Genomic DNA, 21,429 nt, shown 5'->3' on the forward strand with positions numbered 1-21,429 from the left:
GTAAAATTGAAATTGAAATCAATATATACTAAATCACACAAATTATATACTAAGATTGTCTACTTAAACATCATACAAAATGAAATAAGAAAAACAAATTATAAATTTTTACTTATAAAAAATATAAATTTTAATAGTTTGTTTTTAAACTATTATTAAGAAACGATTATAAAATAGACACTTATCATTTAAAAACAAAATCATTATAAACATATATAAATTTGGATATGGTATAATTGAGATATCAAACATATTAGCTTTCCTATAAACATAACAATAAGAAGCAACACTAGAAATCTCTAGCTCTAAAATGAAACAAAATCCATATGAACATACATAAATTTGGATATAATATAGTGTATATAATTCATTTATATGATAGTCCTTAATCCAGACAAAAAAACCATAGAAAATGAAAAGGTTGTAGTTAAAAACTATAAGAGATGCTATGTATTGTATCCACGTAGTAAATTAATTATAAACCCTTCTTTGACAAAAATGGCAGTGGGAGAGAAACTAGATAGAAGGAAAAGCACATGAATGAAACAAAACATTAAATGGACAAATAAGTGGAATATTAACATAAAAGATTGTCCGAATAACAATAGAGAAATAAAAAAGTATATGCAAGAAAAAGTCAAAAAAAAAATGTTGACAGGTAAAACAGGGAGGAAAAAAGAATACTATATCAAACATTTCAATCACATACATGAACATACACAAAAGAACTACATAGGAATGGAAATAAAATGGAAAACAAAAAAGTTAATTGTTCATATAAGAACCAGCTCACATCAATTTAGATGCAAAACATGAAGATGAATGATACAAAAAAAGAATGGGAAGATAGAAGATGTAGATATTGCACTCAAAGGATGGTGGAGACAAAATTGAATTACATCATGGAGCATCCAGCCTACAATGATATTTGGATCAACTATGCTAAGACACTAAATGTAAACACCTTGAGTAACCTATTTGACGAAAAAAAGATGACAAAGTTGCAGATTTCCTAATCAAGATACACGATAGAAGATCCAAGATGCAGAAGAAAAAAGAGGTTTAGCAGTCACAATATTTTGTTTAAGCTTTGAATGCTTTCTTTGCTAACTATCTGTGGATCAACTGTTTGGCCTCCTAGACATTATTAAAAACGTTCGTTCATTCATTCAGGGGTTATACTAGCAAGTATATTTCTATTTCTTTGAAATGTGTTCCATTTTTTTAATAATTTCCACCATCTCTTCCAACTTTTCATTCGATTATGACCAAGTTTCTGGAAACATTGCAATGACGTCACCTGCATGGTATCACAAAACGGGGATTCCTTTATACCATTCTCCACCACCTCCAAGTTTTCATTAGACAGGTCTCCTAAAATTAGTTCAGTGTCATGACACGTCCATGGTATCATGGATCAGAGCTTTCTTTTTTCCATTCGTCGCAACCTACTGCATTTTTTCATTCTGTGCAGGTTTCTTGAGAGTAGTTCAAATGTCATGACATCTCCATGGTATCATAAAACCGGGCTTTCTTTATGCCATTCTCCGTCACCTTCTTTATGCCATTCTCCATCACCTCCTCTATCTTTTCATTTGACATGTGAAGGTTTCTTAAAAATAGTTCAGTGTCTCGACACCTCAATGACATCATAAATCAGGGCTTTCGTTTTCTGCATTCGTCACCAACTACTCCATTTTTTTCATTTGCCATGTTCATGTTTCTTCAAAACAGTTGAATGCTATGAACACTTCCATGGTATCATAAGACAGGACTTTGACAAATACCCCATCAGCACATATAGGCAGCACCAGTGATGCACATTGCATCCTCCATGTTTGATTTTATGGACAAAACATCATGGTGCAAATATTCAAAAATCAATTTTTAGAAATGAGAATTCAAACCTGGTCCCTTATTTATCGCTGCTGGCTTGGCGTCATCCATCTTCTTATGGCAATAGCATATGTTTACATATTTCTTCACTAAGCATCACCAATAATCTCCGCAAGAACATTGTCCTTGTTTGAAAAGATGGAACTGGTTTGCATCTCTCATAAGGATTTGTCTTGCAACAATCTTGGAGATAAAGTTGATTGCAGCATGACAGTAAACACTTACCTGTAGGTTCTTGACTACTCTAATAGTTATTAACAATCCAAATGCAATTGCCAACTTCTCACTGCGGTGACAGAGGAACAATTCTTTTTCCTCATCCTCCACACCATTGAATGCATGTCTTGAATCTGAAATATATGCTGCTGCTTCATCTCCCAAATAATTTCTCCAGCCTCGCATAGTTCTCCTATATTTGTGGGTGTGATCTGTCACCCGCACAAAAAGCATGTACCATATTATGGTCTTCAATCCAACTACATCCAGGTATCTTTTTAATTCCTCTATCTTTCATCAATCTCCTTACCATCTGAGCCTCACCCCACCTGCCAACTTCGGCATAGATGTTTGACAGAAGAACATAAGTCGAAGCATTTGTATGATCCAACTCAAAAAGAAGATTTACTACAAATAATCCCAACTCAATATTCTTATGAGCTCTACAGGCAGAAAGCAAACACGACCACACAACCATCACAGGTTTGATTGGAATTTTGATGATGAAGTTTAGAGCTTCCTCAAGATAGCCAGCACGGCCAAAAAGGTCAACCATGCACACATAATGATCCACTGTAGGCATAATGCAATGAGAGGCCTCGATGCCATTGAAGTATTTACAGCTCTCATCCACTAAACCTGCATGGCTGCATGCTAGTAAAATGCAAGTGAAGCTTACATGGTCGGGGTATGCTCCATAGTACTTCATTAGTTCAAATAGTTCGAGAGCATCCTTGCAGAAACCATTTTGTGCATAGCCTGCAATCATAGCATTCCATGAGATTACATTTTTTTGAGGCAATTTATCAAACAGTTTGCGTGCTTTGCGTATGCATCCACATTTCGCATACATGTCTACCAGGGCACTTGCTGCTACAACATCTGACCAGAATCCACTTTCGATAATCTTTTGGTGGATGTCCATGCCCTGCTCCAAAGCTCCCATTTGCGCACAGGCTGGGAGGATGCTGGAAAAGGTTGTGGAGTTTGGCTTTACACCTGCCAATTGCATTTGCTTAAAATTTTCCAAGGCTTTTTCAACAAATCCATTTTGTACATATCCTGCCATTATTGCAGTCCATGAAACAACTTCTCTTTGAGGCATCCTGTCAAACACTCTGTGTGCCTTTGGCATGCTTCCACATTTTACATACATGTCTACCAGGGAACTTCCAACTGCATCATCTGACAAAAATCCACTTTTGATTATGTTTTGATGGATATGCATACCCTGTTCTAAAGCTCCCATTTTGGCACATGCTGGGAGGATGCTGGCCAATGTCGTGGAGTCTGGCTTCACACCTGATGACTGCATTTGTTTATATGTTTCTAAGGCCTCTTCAAAAAGCTCGTTTTGTACATATGCTACAATTAATGCAGTCCATGAGATCACATTTCTTTGAGGCATTTCTTCAAAAAGTCTTAAAGCCTCATCAAGAACGCCATTTTGTGCATACCCTGCAATCATCGCATTCCATGAGACCAAATCTCTTCGAGGAATTTTTTCAAACAGTTTTTGTGCCTTTAGTGTGCTTCCACATTTTGCATACATGCTTACCAGTGCACTTGCAACTACGACATCCGACAAAAATCCGCTTTCGATTATGCTCTGATGGATATCCACACCCTGTTCTAAAGCTCCCATATTGGCACAGGCCGAGAGGACGCTGGCAAAAGTTGCGGAGTCTGACTTTACACCTGCCAATTGCATTTTCTTAAAAGTTTCCAAGGCCTTCCCAAAAAACCCATTTTGGTCATATCCGGCAATCATTGTAGTCCACGATATCACATCTCTTTCAGAAATTTTATCGAACAGTTCACATGCCCTGTGTATGCATCCACATTTTATATACATGTCTACCAGGGCACTTGTAACTACAACATCTGACAAAAACCCGCTTTCAATTATGTTTTGATGAATGTTGATACCCAGTTCTATAGCTCTTAATTTTCCACAGGCTGGAAGTATGCTGCCAAAAGTGAACCGATCGCGTTGAACACCTGTTTGTTGCATTTCCTGAAACAGTGTGAGTGCCTCTTGAGGATTCCCATTTCTGGTGTAAGCTGCAATGATCACATTCCATGAGAATGTGTCTCGTTCAGTCATTTCGTCAAACACTTGGCGAGCATGTACTAAACTTCCACACTTGCCATACATACGTATAAGAGTATCTTGTAATATTTTGTGGGTTGCAAACTTAAATTTCCTCTCATTGATGAGGCAATGGATTTTTTTACCTTCCAAAATAAATTTCTCGGAAATGCAGGTCCGTAATAGTGGAAGATACGTAGACAAATTTGGAGGGGAATTGTGTGTAGTGAGCAGAAAGTGTAGCGCCTCTTTCAACCGACCATCTCTACATAATGCTGTTATATTGAGATTGAAATTGCCCATGGATGGCATTGGAATTGTATGATTATAATTGCATCGTTGGAAATGCACATTGTTATTCCATCTGCTTCACCACTATGACAATGAAAAACCGTCCACCACAGTGATTTTAAGGCCATTTTTATATTTGTGGACAGTGGTAGAAAGAGGAAAAGAGTGATCTGCATGTACCGTCATTGTCTAATGCGTTTGGTTGCAGTACTGCGAACAGCAGGAATTTAGGAGACGAGAAACTGCTGTTTAGCATCTCCAAACCCGTCTCTGTATGATAGGAGAGACTCTGCATGTTCACCCCTGAATCATTTTTAATGATATGGGGGCTTTTTACTCAACAAGACTTGTATCTTGTGGGTTCATTAAGAATGATGTTTTTAGTTGAGCATATCATATATTTATTCTATATATGAATAGTTTGTCTTTTATAGTTTATAGTAAATAATTTGGGAAGTACTTTGTTTGATTCAATATTAGCTATATAGATAATTATTTTTTGGTTTATAGTTAAATATTTATTTGATCAAATTTATATTTTAATCGAATAATTCATTTTCTTTGGAATAAAATCAATAATTGATTGTTATTCATTTCATCAACTTTGTATATTGAATGTATAAATAATTAATCTATTGTTTTGTTGCAGTTAAGGACTTAATGGTAGCCAATCCATAATATTCACATACTAAGCCTACAAATAATTTATCTTTTACATAGACCAGAGTGCAAGATGTTCATTCTACCAAATTCACATATCAAGTTCACAAGATGACATTTCATGGCAAAGTAGCGAGGGATATCCGTTCTTTGACTTACAATGAAAGAGTGAGGGATATTGAAGAGGGCTACCTATTCCGCTAAATTCATATCAAGTTCATGAGATGGCACTTACTAGTGATGAAGTGAGTGATATCCATTCTTTAAATTACAAGGAAGGTGTAGACATTGAAAATTGTCCTAAGTCTTCGACGACACTTTTCACTAACCTTTTTCGTCTAGAAAATTAAATAATTTTAATTATTTAATTAGTACTAATATTCTTCTTCTAGTTTCCTATAATTAGATAATTCTTAATTATTTAATTATTGTTCTTCTAAACCATTAATCAAATAATCTTTCATTATTTAATTAATGTTCATCATTGTCTCTTTCAAATCAATTAATTTTGATCTTAATCGATTAATCCTAGAACTATTCCTCTTTGATTAAATAATTTACTTAATTATTTAATCCATTTATTCTAAGCTAATTATTCTTCCACTTAATTATTTAATCCCCTTCTCCAAATTGTTCTAATTAAATAAATTTTTAATTTATTTAATTACCATGTGTGGGTGAAATAAATAAATTTTATTTATTTATTTATGACCTCACTTGGCTCTTCCACTTTTTAATTTTTATTTCCAATTTTTTATTTTTTATCTCCATATTTATCTTTTCAACCTACCAATTTCGGAAAACATGAGGATAATCAATTTATTTATGTTAGTGTAATTAATTATTCATGTTGGATATTATTACACCTTACTTAAGTTTACTTAGGTACATGCATTTCATAGTAGTTTGGGTATGAGACACTTGGATGTTTGTGTCACATTGGGATAGTGTGTAGGAGAATTTCCACCTTTTATGGTGTGATCTTGTTACTACTCTATCATATCCACTTATTGTGGAGTGATAATTTCACTTTCGGTGGGTGATCCACCTCATGTAGAATATTATATTGTTTCTCCTACCTACCACATCTATTTCCTACCTACCCTTGTTTCAAATTGATCCACATGTCATGTTTGTATGCTCACTTATCCATATAGCCTTGCCTATATAAGTAGGCTCATATTCATTGTATGTAACTTGATTGATTGAACTTTTGATGATCCAGTTGATCAATATTTTCATCTTGATAGAATACAGTTTATTCCTATCATCTATTTTGTCTCTTATTTGTGTTTTCCATTGCCTCTAGATCTTGACAAAATCTCACATGGTATCAGAGCCATTAGGGTGTCATTGGTTTGCTAATTGAGAGAAATTTGATGTTATTTGAGGTTGTGTATTTTGGAGCTTTCTATTGCAAGTTATTATTGAAGTTTAATGGGTCAAATCTGAGGTCACCATTGGATTGAGGAGGTCCAAGAAATTTAGTTTTGTCTTTTGTTTCATCCAAATTGGACTTCGAAGGCCAAATCTAGAGGCATTTGAAGTTTGAAGCTGTGACGGAAATTTTCCAAAAATTATAATTTTGCAGGCAATTTTCAAATAGTGATATCTTACTCATCTAGACTCCTTTTTTCGAAGATTTTTTTTTGTTTTGGGGTAGAATTTCTTGATCTATACAGTGGTGTGAGATTTTTTAGATTTTCAGATACAAGTTTTTCTAAAATCATGAAATATCGATTTTTACAACCTTGAAGGCTTCGTTCGGGCTCATATGGACTCCTTTTTCAGGTGTCATTTTTTTTTAAGTGCATAATTTTTCGTCTACTTTCATAATCTGCCATTTGTTTGTAGTGATTTTGAGTAGAAATTGTACTTGGTCATTTTTGGCCGATTTGGTACTTGTATTTTGCTTGGATCTCAGTTTAGATCACTTGCAGTAATTTTTGGAGTCTCTTATAGCCTATTTGAGGTAGTTGTAAGATTGAAATTAGAAGTCCACATTGCCTTGTTTTGCAAGTGGCTCATTGTATATGCACTAAGTATAAAGTGTCAAACCACCATTTTGGGCGGGTTTCTTGATTGAGTATTTTTGGGGGGGTGTCTTGTGTGGTTGTGCCTCTCTCTATCTTGTGTTTTTTTCATTTTGGTGCTATGGGTTCTCTTAAATTTCCACTTTTAACTCCTCATAATTATGCTTCATGGAAGATTAAGTCTTGGAGTAAACTAATAGAAAAATGACTCATTCATTATGTAAGTGGAACTATTACAGCACCACCTGATCTTAAGGCTAATCCTAATGCTCAAATTGAATGGCTTGCTAATAATTCTATGGCACTTGGAACTTTGAGAAAGTATGTATCAGATGACCTCATTTTTCACATTGAGAAGTGTACAACAATCAAAGAGGCTTGGGATATTTTTGAGAAATTGTATGGTCAAGTTGATGAGATTAAGGGCTACAAGCTTGATAGTGAACTCACAACTTTGGATCCCAAGGATTTTGATACAATCCAAGATTATGTCACAAAAGCAATTGAGCTAAGAGCAAAGCTAAAGGATTTTGGAATTGACAAAAAGGATGTTCAATTGATTTATAACTTGTTGGACAAGCTTCCTTCAGAGTATGCAACCTTTGTATCTAGCTTTCACACCCATAGGTTAGCTCAAGATTCCTCATACACTTCTCTCTCATTTGATGCATTCATGGAGATGTTGATACTTGAGTAATCTAAGTTGACCAAGATGGGGATTCTCAAATCTTCAAAGTCACTAGCTTTGGTGGCTAACAAAGGGAATCAAAGCAATCAAGGGAAAGACAAGAATCAAAAGAAACCTAAGTCAAAACCACAACAAGATGGAGTACAATCATCCTCTCCATAGCAAGGTGATTCACCATTCTCACCTAAGAGGAAATCATATAAGGACAATATTTTTTGTGGATATTGCAAGAAGTCGGGACATGATGAACATCATTGTTACAAGAAGGATATTGATGAGTTGAAGAATCTTCTTGAGAAGAACAAAATCAACCTACCTTCTAGAATTTCTACATCAGCTTCTTCCAAGGATAAAGGAAAGGATCACTCTTTTGAGATAGATAAAGGAAAGGGACAAGCTCTTTGTGCTACTACAAGTCATGATTCAAGGATATGGCTTCTAGATTCAAAAGCTTCTCATCATATAGCATCTTCATAGTCTATGTTCTCTTCATTTGAGCCTTGCACCATGCCGCTGATTTTGATGGGAAATCATACATACATGGATGTGATTGGGAAAGGATCTATTGCCATTGGCGATAACTCCTTCAATGATGTGTTGTGTGTACCCCACTTGACAAACAATCTTCTTTCCATCTATCAAATCACACATGGGGCAACTAGAAAAATTGTGGAGTTCACACCTGATTCAGTTATCATTAAAGACTTGGAGACTAGATCTATCATTGCTACTGGGATGGTTGATCATGCATCTCAGTTACACTCATTTTCAGATTTTGGTCCTATAGATGAGGTTGATTCTTCCTATGTTGGTGATTTAGATTTTGAGGAGAAATTTGGGTAGTTGAACTTGGGGATTCTCACATGTGACCCTGTTCTTGAGCCTTGCATTTCATCTCCTCCTCTTGATATCACATCACCTATTACACCTGATGATGTAGCTAGTGCGGCAGTTTTTCCTTCTTGTGATTTAGTGTAGCGAGATATTTCATGTCTTCCAGCTTTAGTTCATTGGGATGACTACTTGACAGACATTACAGGTTTGTTTATGGAGTCCTACATTACATATTTGGGAGACATCATTGATGACATTCATCTTCTCTTTGATGAAAATGATCCTTCTTCGATTGTTGTGAGGGAACACTCAGACCCTCTTGTGCATTCTCTACATGATCATTCTTTTGAGGTTGACATCATTGTGGATACTTTTGTACATCAGTTGGAGGAGGTCTCTTTATTCTTTGAGGAGACTTGTGAGTCTTTGGGACTTGTTCTACATTCATCTCCACTAGATCTTGGAGTGCCTTTTTCAGTAGTGTGGAGCAGTTTACCACCTTTGGAGGGGGTTACTTTCAACATTGACATGGGGACACTTGAGCAATTTTCAGAGATTCCATTCATCATGAGTTTTTTTCCTACATCTTCCCTTCATGATTGGGAAGACTGCATGGATACACCTTTGGTTTTTTTTATTCCTAAGGGGAGGAACGTGGTTCGATGTTTATGGAGCAATTTCTTCATTTATCGTCGAGCTTCTATCATTGGTGCAAATTCTACATTGAGGGGGGGCTACCTATCTTCTCTTCTTCTCTCATATGGGGGGGACATTTTCCTCATATGGGGTTTTGCTCCTCACGTACTTCTATGAGAGTTCTCTTGTATAGTTTTCATCTCTCTTTTGGGGGAGGGTTTTTTCCCATTGGGTTTTTCTCTCTTTCCCCGCTTTGTGAGAGATTTAATTGCATTGGTTTGCATGCATTTGTATTTTGTACATGGGTACCTAGCATGGCCTAGTAGTCGAGACCCATCTTGCACTGCTTAGTTGCATTATAGACTTAAGTGCATTCCCCTAAGTTGCATTTAAGGGGGGGTGTTGGTGTAATTAATTATTCATGTTGGATATTATTACACCTTAATTAAGTTTACTTAGGTAAATGCATTTCATAGTAGTTTGGGTATGAAACACTTGGGTGTTTGTGTCACATTGAGATAGTGTGTGTAGGAGAATTTCCACCTTTTGTGGTGTGATCTTGTTACTACTCTATCATATTCACTTATTGTGGAGTGATAATTCCACTTTCGATGGGTGATCCACCTCATGTGGAATATTATATTGTTTCTCCTACCTACCATGCCTATTTCCTACCTACCCTTGTTTCTTATTGAGCCACATGTCATGTTTGTGTTCTCACTTATCCATATAGCCTTTCCTATATAAGTAGGCTCATATTCATTGTATGTAATTTGATTGATTGAACTTTTGATGATCCAGTTGATCAGTATTTTCATCTTGATAGAATACAATTTATTCCTATCATCTATTTTGTCTCTTATTTGTGCTTTCCATTGCCTCTAGATCTTGGCAAAATCTCACAATTTATTTATTAAATCCTCATATTATCTTCCTCGATTTGATTTTGGATTTCTTCCACTTTTTCTCTTTTTCCTAATGGAAACTCTGGTATGTGTTTGATCCTAGCCGTCGATTCTTCTTGTCTTCATATTAATCTCATCCTCTAATTCAAAATCCTCTTTTCTATAAATTAAGCTCTCATTGCTCATTTTCAACAACCACGCTTTGAGTAATCTTATGTTGCGATTTTCATCTCTCCTTCTTTCTTTTCACTTGCATTTGTGCTTTGTAGGTAGGATCTACATCAAATTTGAAGGTGAAAGAAGAACAATGAAATAAAATGGATGGAGCACTCTGGTTTGGTTTGCATTTTATTTTAGTGTTTTTTTTCTATGCTTCTATTGATTGAATTAGGAGTTATTTTCATTGCATTTTAGCTTTCGTGGTTAGATAATTTATTGCTTTGATGATTACACCCAAATTCCTAACTACAAAAGGAATAAGATATATCAATTTAATAGAATTCACATATCAAATTCACAAGATGACACTCGATAGTGGATGAGTGAGATTATACAAGGGATGTTCATTCCATCAAATTCATCTATCAAGTTCAAAATGTGATACTCAATAGAAAAGGAGTGAGGAAAATTTATTCTTCAACCTATAATAAAAGAGTGAGTGTCATCCATTATCAAAGCAACAACATTTTTCTTAGAGGGTTTCCATAGCTTCTAGGTGATATTGTTCCATTTTGTTGTCTACTTCCTATTTTATGTATCGTTCTATGCTAACATTAGAGATTTTTGGTGCTAGCATAATCTAACTAAATTATTTTGTATCACACCATATTGTACTTTCATTTTGAAGCAATCTCATTTGTATTTCCTCGTGTGCAAGGAAATGAGATCCTAGGCCTATGAATGTAAACTAAAGATCTCAAACTCCCTGCACATAAATTGAAACACAAATAGACCTAGCTACAATCTCGATATCCCGATAGGAGAAGCAGATGCTAGTGTTCTATTCCTTTGTTGCAAAATAAATGAGACTATGAAGCGTGTGTATGATATCTAAGGTTATAATTGAAAAATGATTGATTTTAGTAGAAAATAATAGATATAAAAAGAATAACAGAAATAGTAAGCGAGACATAGGGAAGAGATACATAGATGATCTATATCTAAAATCTAGAGAAAAAAGTGGCAGACACAAGTGTTGGGCAGCCTAGTCTAAAGTTGTTCAAAACTAGAGAAGGTGATCAAGAATGCAATCAAGAAGCTTTGAAACACTAGCTCCCATAAATCTAACTCAAAATGGCAAGATAGGGGCATTAGGTGACTTCTTCCAAATATTTTCATTTGTTTGAAATCTATTGCAACATGTAACTATCTGCTCTACACTCTTGTAGCCTTTTGGCTATAAGATATGAACCTGCACACACAAAAAATAGAAAAAAAGAGTATGTTATATAAGGGATTGCCTAAGTCAAACACCATGTTTGTGTTCCCACCTCCACAACAACTATATAATGATGAAAAGAGTGCATGCCCTTGCAAGGACAAAGGCTAAAAAAGTAATAAAAATGTTGAATTGACAAATATTACTTCAATTATGAAACTCTTTCATGGAATCTCACACAAGGCTTGTTGTGTTGGAATGAAGTCCTGCAACATGTTAATGCATTCTTTCAACTTGAATGCTTTTCTCCTTGAATGTATATATGTGATTTCAGAATTGTTTAAAGTGTTTATTGAATGTGTTAAGAGATGTTAGACTTTTGAAATGAGAGAGGGAGTTGTATGTATATGCAACTTACACCTTTTTCAAATTAATTTTGGAGAAGGTAAATTTAAAGAAAGGAAAATTCTTGCTATTTCCAAATCCAACTTTCATTCTTTGAAATTTGAGCTCTAATTACCTAAACAAGGGCAACCAATGCTTTGGTCCTGGAAAAATGAGCCACAAAAAAAGTTGTGAATAAGAGAATGAACCAAATTTATGGAAATGGTCATAAAACTAAGCACCATGAGACATAAGTTAGATACATTCACCAAAGTAGGTCCAAACCTAGTGTGACATTGTTAAGGTATATAATTTATGACACTACATTGCCCTATATTATTATAAAATCCTAGGAGTCATGGTGGTAAAAATATGAAAAATGGTCTAGTAGTTTATATTTTTTGGTATCTTGTTATCGACATCGCGTGTGTATAGTAGTTTTTTTTATGGTGTACTACACTTTCTATTTTGTATTATAGTAAAAAATAGTTCCACAGAAGAAAATCGATACTACATGCTAGTGTCCATGGTTGTGACTTCTAGCGAGTTACCACAGGCTCTTTGTGATCAACACTTTCAAATTCTATGGATATTCTATTTTAATTTTTTTCCAATTGTAATATATTTTCACCATTTTGTAACAACAGAATATTTAAAGTTGTAAAATTACAACTTGATGTTTAGCTATTGGTTATAATTACAATAAAAGGATAATCTTGTTATTTAAGAATAGATGATTCAATCAAGTGTAGTGTGAGATTTATTCTCAAGGAACTTGAATTTATTCCTTTGTAATAATTGAATTTTGTATGCTATATTTTGGTGAACTCGAGTTTTTACACATAAACCTTTTTTCATTTTAAAAATAAATAAACTGCAAAATATTTATAAAAAAAAAACTCTTGTTATCTGAATGATAATTAGATTGTGTTTTGTGAACTCTATTATGATATTACAATCTAATCTCTTGATTCAAGTGATGTAGTTAGAAGAAGCTTATGGATATAAATATCACATTCTAGACCCTTCACTACACTTATTTGGAATGATCTAAATTTTTCAAAAGAACAATTCACTATGGGGATGTCTCCATCCCCTCCTTCAATTATTCTTGATCTCACTTCCTCATCTTACACATATCCTCCTATGGATGGGGGATTTTATCACAAGGCTCTTAAAAGTACCTTTCTCAAAAAATCAAACATTAGACTAGAATTTGCATAAGTATCAAACTTTTATAGCCAGTAATACCCTCATGCAAGCACTGACTATTGTTGATGTTATTTGTAATATGCTAATATAAAACCCTTAGTATAAATAATTTCTTAGAGGATTGGCACACATTGTACATAAGAATGTCCCATCCTACATTATATTCCTAGAAACCCACTAGATTCTCAATTGAATGTTACTAGCACATAGATTCTTATGCCAATTTCCAATACATTATGTGGACATTGCAAATATTACACCTATGGCCACAATAGCTTCTTCTAGTGGTCTTTCTTTGAATTTATTTAGAATAACCCTTGATACATGTCAACCTTTAGGTTTCACTATATTCACATATATTGGCCCATAGATACTTTGCACTTGCATGCATATTGTTGATCCTATCCTTAACCAACTCATGCAAAACTAACGAATTAGAAAGACAACTTTCTACTTTAACTATCACTTATTAATCACTCACCACTCCATATCATAGGAACAATCCCCTATCTTCACACATATTTGCTACACTTTTACTTGTAGGATTTGAGGCACCTAGGTTCAAGAACTATATTGGCAAGGGAGACCCTCAAACTTGTATTTTTTCATTCCTCTATGCAATGACATTTTATTTTCAATTATGTGCTTTGCTACAAAAATATTCCAATGATCATTGAAAGATATCATGTTAAACTAGTTTTTATCACTATTTGATTGTTTTATCAACATATTTGAACAATTAATAAATTGGTTCCTTTAGCATTTACAACTAAACATTGGACCATAGGTCACAACTACTAACATTGTCCACTACAACCAAGGAGCTATCAAAAAGGTAATTGGCTTTATTTTTAGATGCAATCTTTATTCTCGCAAATCTCATATGTACTCCCTAATTTTATATACAGAGAGAATTCATTAAAAACTTGTGACGAATATTCCAAGGCAAAATCATATTGATGAAATACAACTCTTTCACTCACCTTTGCACGACCTTGCATGATTATGAGTGTAATGTAGGGAAACTAAGGTTCACTGGTCTAAACATGCAAACTAGGAATCAAACTCAATCCCATCAATTACATTGGAGGACAACCAATAGGAAACACTTCATATTACCCTTCAAAGAAATGAATATAATGATTGATTGTTCCCTTTTAATTCAATTGATTGCGTAACTATTTAGATGTGAAAATGCAAGAACTAAGCTAAATGATGCAATATTGACAATAATAAGCATAGATATGAGAATCAATTGAGATTTATAAAACTAGAAATAAACTATAAAGAGGAACTTGTGTCTAAAATTTGAGCTTAAAATGGCTAGGCGCCCTAGTCCTATCAATTTTTTTAGTGCAAAACAAGGGTCAAAATGGTCTCAGGAGCCTCCAAACTAGCTCCTGAAGCAAATTTTTACGTCCAATCACCTAGACTATGGCGATAGGAACTCTAGTCCTAAGGACACTTGCATTTATTTCCATTGACCAAATCTTTTCTAATGAATTTTTTTGGGAAACACTATTTATAAGTCCTAGGAGCTCATGTACCTTCAAATTGAGCCTTGAACTTATTTTTGAACCTACAAATGTAGAAAAAGGAGAGGAAAATTGTGTTGGGTTATATAGATGATTTCCTAATTCAAACATCAGGTAGGTGTTAACCTCCACTATAACAATGATGAAAAGAGAGCTTACCCCTATTAGGGAAAAGGATAAATCTAAAAGAAATACTAAATTGAAGTGCTAAAATAACATGATTATACCTTTGATTGATGATGAAATGCTCTTAAGATAATTCATCCAAGTGTTGATGCAATAACATGATAAGTCATAACAAACCTATTTTAGCTTGATGCTCCTTGTACTCAAATCTACTCTCGAGGAAGAATTTTTGCTCTTGAATTGAAAAGATGAGATGAGATCATGAAATGAATTAAAGGTGATATCTAATCTAGGGTTCTAAAGGTATTTTTTTATTTTGTCCAACTTACAATGGCCATATCCCAATATCGAAACCAAATCCAACAATGTTAAGGCCAACATGTTACTCTCTCAAAATTTCAGCCAAAAAGCGTCAGACAATGTTTTGACAAAATAGGCCCTGATTTTTAAGGAAGCGAGATAATTGGTTCCTAATATTAAATTTGGATTTTATGTTAAGATTAATGGAATTTAAGTGGGAAATAAGTTGCATTAAAATTTAAATAGGATATAACCCCAAATAATCTTACAATAACATTAGAGGAGGCACACTAAGGCAAGATGCCCAAAAGGGAGTGTGAAATTCTAAGGGGTTATAATTTATGACACTAAAATTAGTATAAAATGAATAAATACAAAATTTTCACCTCATCAAATCCCTCTAATACCCAATAATTTTAAGAAAAAATATTCCAGTGATTAAAAAAATGTAATAAAAACATCACAAGATTCTAATGTTTCTCTTGTTGTACCTCAAAAGCATAAATTATTCACAAAACTATATGAACTTTTGTATAGTGTGATGCAACAATTATAAAAGATAACTTAATCACATCGCCTACTATCAAACCTCTTCCAACAAATTGACCTCTTCTAGCTTGTTATGACCCAAAAGATTTCTACCAATTTTATTTCACTCCTGGACATGAAATTGAGCAATGCATGCATCTTTTCCACTTTATGCAAGACCATATTGATGTGGGTTTTATCTAGAGTCATAATAAAAAATAAAATATGAATACTTTAGCTAGGAATCCAAATTAAATTTGTAATTTTACATAAACCCGTTTCCATCACATTTAGTTAATTTTTTTTATGGTGGATGCTTCTCCTTTCAATTTTGAATATCTTTCTCTATTCAACAATGTGATAAACATGGTAAAGGATCACCCCTAATCATCTAAGTTGTTTTATATTACAATTCCTACCATATAATTATCTACTAATAACTTATCAGTTCATATAGAGGATGGTCCTCTTTTCATACCCACTCATTTCAATGAGAAAAGCATTACTGTTGTTCACATTGACCCTTCTAGTAAGGTTAATGTCACAATAGAATAAATTCTCTTCATCAATATTTTTCATAAGAAACCGTATAACAATTCACCGATAACCATTCATATCCATGATAGCATATCTCTTCCAACTATGGGTTCTACCACTTTGATGGTCCAGATTGAACCCAAGTATGTAGAAACCTTGTTTGTTGTCATCCATAGATCTCATCTATTTAGATTAAAGTTTCCATGGCTAACTTACATGGACACATTAACTTTAATAGCTCATAAATGATTAAAATATCCCCACAAAGGTGTTATGCACACTATTAACATATTGGATATAAACCACTTGTCACTCATGGGGCTTCTCTTTAGACTATTTCTAGCATATGCCTCTTGGACCTTTGCAGCCTCATAAAATTTTATTTCTAAAGGCTTATTATAAATCAAAGTGAATCATTCAGGGTCTCCCTCTTTCTCTCCTTACTCTTCTTCTTATGTGGTTTCTTCTCTATCAATTACCTAATCATAACACCATTTAGTTATCCCCATGCCTACCCCTTCAATGGTTAAAGATATGAATGCTTCATTGGGTAGTCTTATCACCCCTCCTAAGTCTCCTAGCCCCTAATGGTACCTCATGTTCCTCTACATGTTAGTATAAAAAATAGACAAAGTTACCTATGCTATTGAGATCTTCTCCATATGTTTTTTGTCCTGCGATGACTCTTTCTATTCCTAGAGCTACCCCTCTGATAGGAAATGTAAAGTAGTTCATTGAACAAGAATCCTCTTGTCCACCACCTACAACTCATCTTCTAGTGGTACCTCTTGTTCCTCCAACTAACATTGTGTTAAAAAGAGGAAATGTACCTATGACGTAGGTTAAACCATGTGTACCCTAGGTCTCTCAAACTTCACTTACCAAGATTGTTCTTCCTCTTGTTCTAATAGAAGATAGTCCTACTAGTTGAATAAAGTAATCATATTCCCCCTTGAAAAAAAAATTGCAAGTGAATGCAAGTGTTATTGATGTGCATGGGCATGAGAACATGCTACTATAAAGATGACCGACACAAGACATCCTACTCCAATGTGACCACCTCAAAATCTTGGCATTCTTCATCTTCCTCTCCTTCTCCTAGTATCACTTCCATAACACCTTATGATCCTTATCATGATCCTAATCAACTTTTCCCTAAAAGGGTTCATGTTTTCCTAGCTCCTTCAATGGACCCTCCCCTTATTCTAGATCTTCTTGAAATTTCTCCTTTCTTATAGCCATTAGACATGCCTAGCACAAAGGTTGTTTCAAGCACTGCTCTTGCTACACTTGCCCCATTCTAATGCATCCACCACCAAATATTTCCATATATTATTTTTCTTTCCACCAATTGCATAAACATCCCCCACCAACCTACTAGCATAAAAATTTGAGCATTTTCTAACTCTAGTTAATCAAAAATAATATTTGAACACACCTTCTCCATTGTCTCTAGATAATACTACACAAATTATTCTCATCGAAGAAGAACCCATTTCTTATGTTCCTATTACTACTCTCATTAAAGAGATTAGTTGTGATAATCCTCTTTTTACATATCTGATAGTGATTCACCAACCTCCCCTCATGAGGAACATCTATTTGAATCCTTTGTGGATCTTCTACCATTATCCTTGTTCTTCACAAGATTGTTGACACTTTCCCAGAAAGGCATTTAGGATGATGTTGTACTTGGAGATAGTTCCTTAGCTCTTTTTATTAGCAATGTGCCTACTATTTCTCTAACAATACTTCCTTTATATCCTTGACCTCTCTCCCCTTATGATATATATTGGCATATCAATGATCTATTTGGGAACGATGCTTAGAGCAATACATTCATATTTTTAGATTATAGGTGTTTGCATGAATTTTTTTGTGCATCCTCATGATTGCTTGTTTGTGTATGTTAAAACCTTCTTGAGGACCCATGATACCATTGTAGGTACATGGATACAAAGTAGATGATTTTTGTTTTAATTCCTCTATTTGTATCATCATTCTTCTTTTTTTCATGCTTTTCATTTGTAACTTTTTGGGACAATTCAAAGTGTTGAAGCATTTAAGCCTCTTCTATGTTGACCCAAAAATTTATTTGTCCACATGATTTTTATCCTTTGAGATTGTACTTCCACTAGAATTGGGGAAAGATGAATTTAAATTTTGATATTCTAATAATATACATGACTATCATATATTAATGCTAACTATATGTCTATGGATCCCTTAAAGTCTAATTGTACAAGTGATTTATTTTTTTATGTGACATCCCTATATTATGTGATGTCATTTCATGAGCACAATGTTATGTGTTTCATAATGCAACATACTTATTTATTCTTACATATTAAGTATTTCTTCTTTCTATCTCCTCAAAATAAATTGCATTATTGGTATCATGCAATTATTTTAAGGGGGGGTTCCCACAATGCACACGGCCTACTTTATTAATTGTCAAAACACAAATAATATTTATGCTCTTCCTATAGTTTGGTAGTATATGAACCACCTAGCACAATACAAATCTTTGGATTGTGGGTGCTCATATATCCTAGACCCTTTCATGTTTATCTTATAGAAAAACTTGTAATAACCATGGCCAATCAAAATAATTGTATGTCATCTAGCATAATATATTTGGATAACATAACTCTTTAATAATATATCTCATGCTTTCTTGTTATCTCACTCTTTGTCATGTTGATTATTCTTTCTATGTGTTTGTTCACATGATTATTTTGTTGGACATTGCTACTGCTAGGATATGTTGTTGTCATTGATGTCAACATATTCCTGAGATTTATTGTGACAACCATTGCAGATTGGTTTATTGGGATCATGGTTTAGTGTATGAAGTGTTTATAGTGTCATTATATCTTTCCATATTGGTTTTGGTGATCTGGTAACTTAATTGATCATATCATATGATCTGATTTGCAATTTGGTTTTTCTGATCAGTGCTTTGCAGAGTTTGGTATTTCCTCTGGTATATTTTGGTATGATTGTTAGGAAAATGGTGTTGTACACCTTTCATAGTAATGTTTCATTGTTATATTACTTTATTATTATGTGAGGTGGACATGGAATTAGATTGTAATATCATATTGTATTGTTGCACCTAGGAGCACCTAGATGGATGTGCAACATGTAGAGATTCCCTTAGAATATTCTTGTAACCACTTGATGAGTTGTATTGACACATTGGTATTATTATATTATATTTATTTAATATTGGGGAATGCAATTGTGATGAAGTACCCAATATTAAATGTGGTTCAAGGGTAGGTAGGAAAAATATTATATTTTATTGTCACATGGTTTTGGGCACATAGTTTTGATGTAATACCACTTGGTGGTTTTGTGTGAGCTTGTGTTTATAAAAGCAACCACAAGGGTAGTTGTTTGGGTTATCTAGGTTAACATTTGTGAAGTAGGAAGCATGGCATGGGATGTGTGGATTCATGCTTGGTCACATGGAGTGCTTGGTTATGGTTGGGTTTTTGAAGGCTTTCCATAGTTGTATTATAATGGACGTATTGTTGAATAATACATGGTGGATGATGCTTTTGGAGGCTAGGTTTTTCCCTCATGAGGGTTTTCCCAAGATATATCTTGTGTCACATTTTCAAGGGTATGTTGTTTATTCTTTGCATATGGCTTCTATTTGTTGACTTGATTGAAATCTTAAATGGGTTATTTGGACATTGTCATAAAGATGACTGCAAGTTTCCTTAGAGTGATCAGATCTTTAGCTGATATTTTGGGAGATTATTTGGTATGTTCATGTGTATCTTCAATTTAGATGGTTCATGATTTGGTGCTCCGCAAGTTATCTTTCTTTGTGATAGTTGTTGTTGTTTGAGTGTTCTTGAGTTTCAGATGTTGATTGTTGAAGATTTGATAAGTGGTGTTGGTGCAACTATTGTAGATGATTCTAACGTGCTTGTTGGTGTTTCCTAATGGTGTCTTATTTGTTTTGATGGTCCGTATTGGCTATTGTGCGAGTTGTTGGTGATTTCCATGAACCGGTGATGTTCTTCGTATTATGCAGCATTCTTGGAGGTGTAGTGTGTTGTAGTTGATATTGTCATGATTTCAGGTGGTGTTCCATGTTTGAGAATTTGATTTAGGTCCATGTTATGTCATGTATGTTATTATATTGGTCCAGTGGTCAATCTTTGTATTGTGTGATGGAATTTTTGTAATTATGAGTTGAGGGTTTGGCTGACCTTGTTGTCAAGGTTGATGAATTGTATAAATAGGTGATATAGTCATGAAATTTGTGTGTCAAGGTTGTGTTTACATTATTAGAGAGTGGTGTATGTGCGAAAAAAGGGATTCATCTTTCGGTATGGTGTATTGAGAAGATTGGTGTAGAGAAAACAAATGTGCTTAACCGGAACTATCATGCGGAATTAGCAAATGCTATTATTGTAGTTCATTACTTCCGGATTGTGGTCTGAATCTTGTTGTAAATCCGTGATACTTCCTTGAGGATTGTAGCCTTTTGAGTTATTGTATTTTGAGTTGTGAGCTCTAGGCAGTGTGTCTGAATGTCATGCATTATCCATTGTAATATTTTCACATACTACTACAGAGTATTATCTTATTGTGGGTAGGTTCCCACCATGGTTTTTCCCTTCACTGGGTTTTCCACATCAAAATCTTGGTGTTGTTTGTTTTACTATCGAATTTCTTATCTTTTTTGTTGTTATAGTTTATCAAATTTGTATATGTGGTTAAATGTGTTAACGTAGCATCGTAAATTGTACACCCTTGTTAATGTGGTACAATTCCACGCTTGGTTTAGCACACACCTTAGTGTGTTTTGCATTTTGCATTTCTCATCTCCTTTAAGTATTTTATTAATTAATTTAATTAAATCTAAATTCATATTTCACATATTATAAAGTTGGGCCTCTTACCTTAAGTTTGCCCCTTTTCATTTTATTCCTCCAATTAATCATTAAATCATAAACCCTAATTATGTCCTATTTTGATCTTTAAGGCCTGATTTCGCATATCAAAACATCTTGAAATCAACTGTAACTTTGGGATTCTCTCTAATATCATCATATCTAATGGCCTCCACAATTTGGTGAAAAGTTGGTCGGACCATGTGCACTTTGCACATGGTCCTCGACATTTTTCCTAAAAATTTCGGGAGCATAATTATAT

At 34.2% G+C, this 21,429-nt stretch overlaps 1 pseudogene; it reads right to left on the bottom strand.

The window, feature by feature from the left end:
* Nucleotides 1–868: 868 nt before the first annotated feature.
* LOC131079711 (pentatricopeptide repeat-containing protein At3g09040, mitochondrial-like) overlaps nt 869–21,429 on the bottom strand; it is a 54,386-nt pseudogene continuing 33,825 nt past the window's right edge.

Source organism: Cryptomeria japonica, chromosome 9 (genome assembly GCF_030272615.1).
Source record: "Cryptomeria japonica chromosome 9, Sugi_1.0, whole genome shotgun sequence".
NCBI classification, from domain to species: Eukaryota; Viridiplantae; Streptophyta; class Pinopsida; order Cupressales; family Cupressaceae; genus Cryptomeria; species Cryptomeria japonica.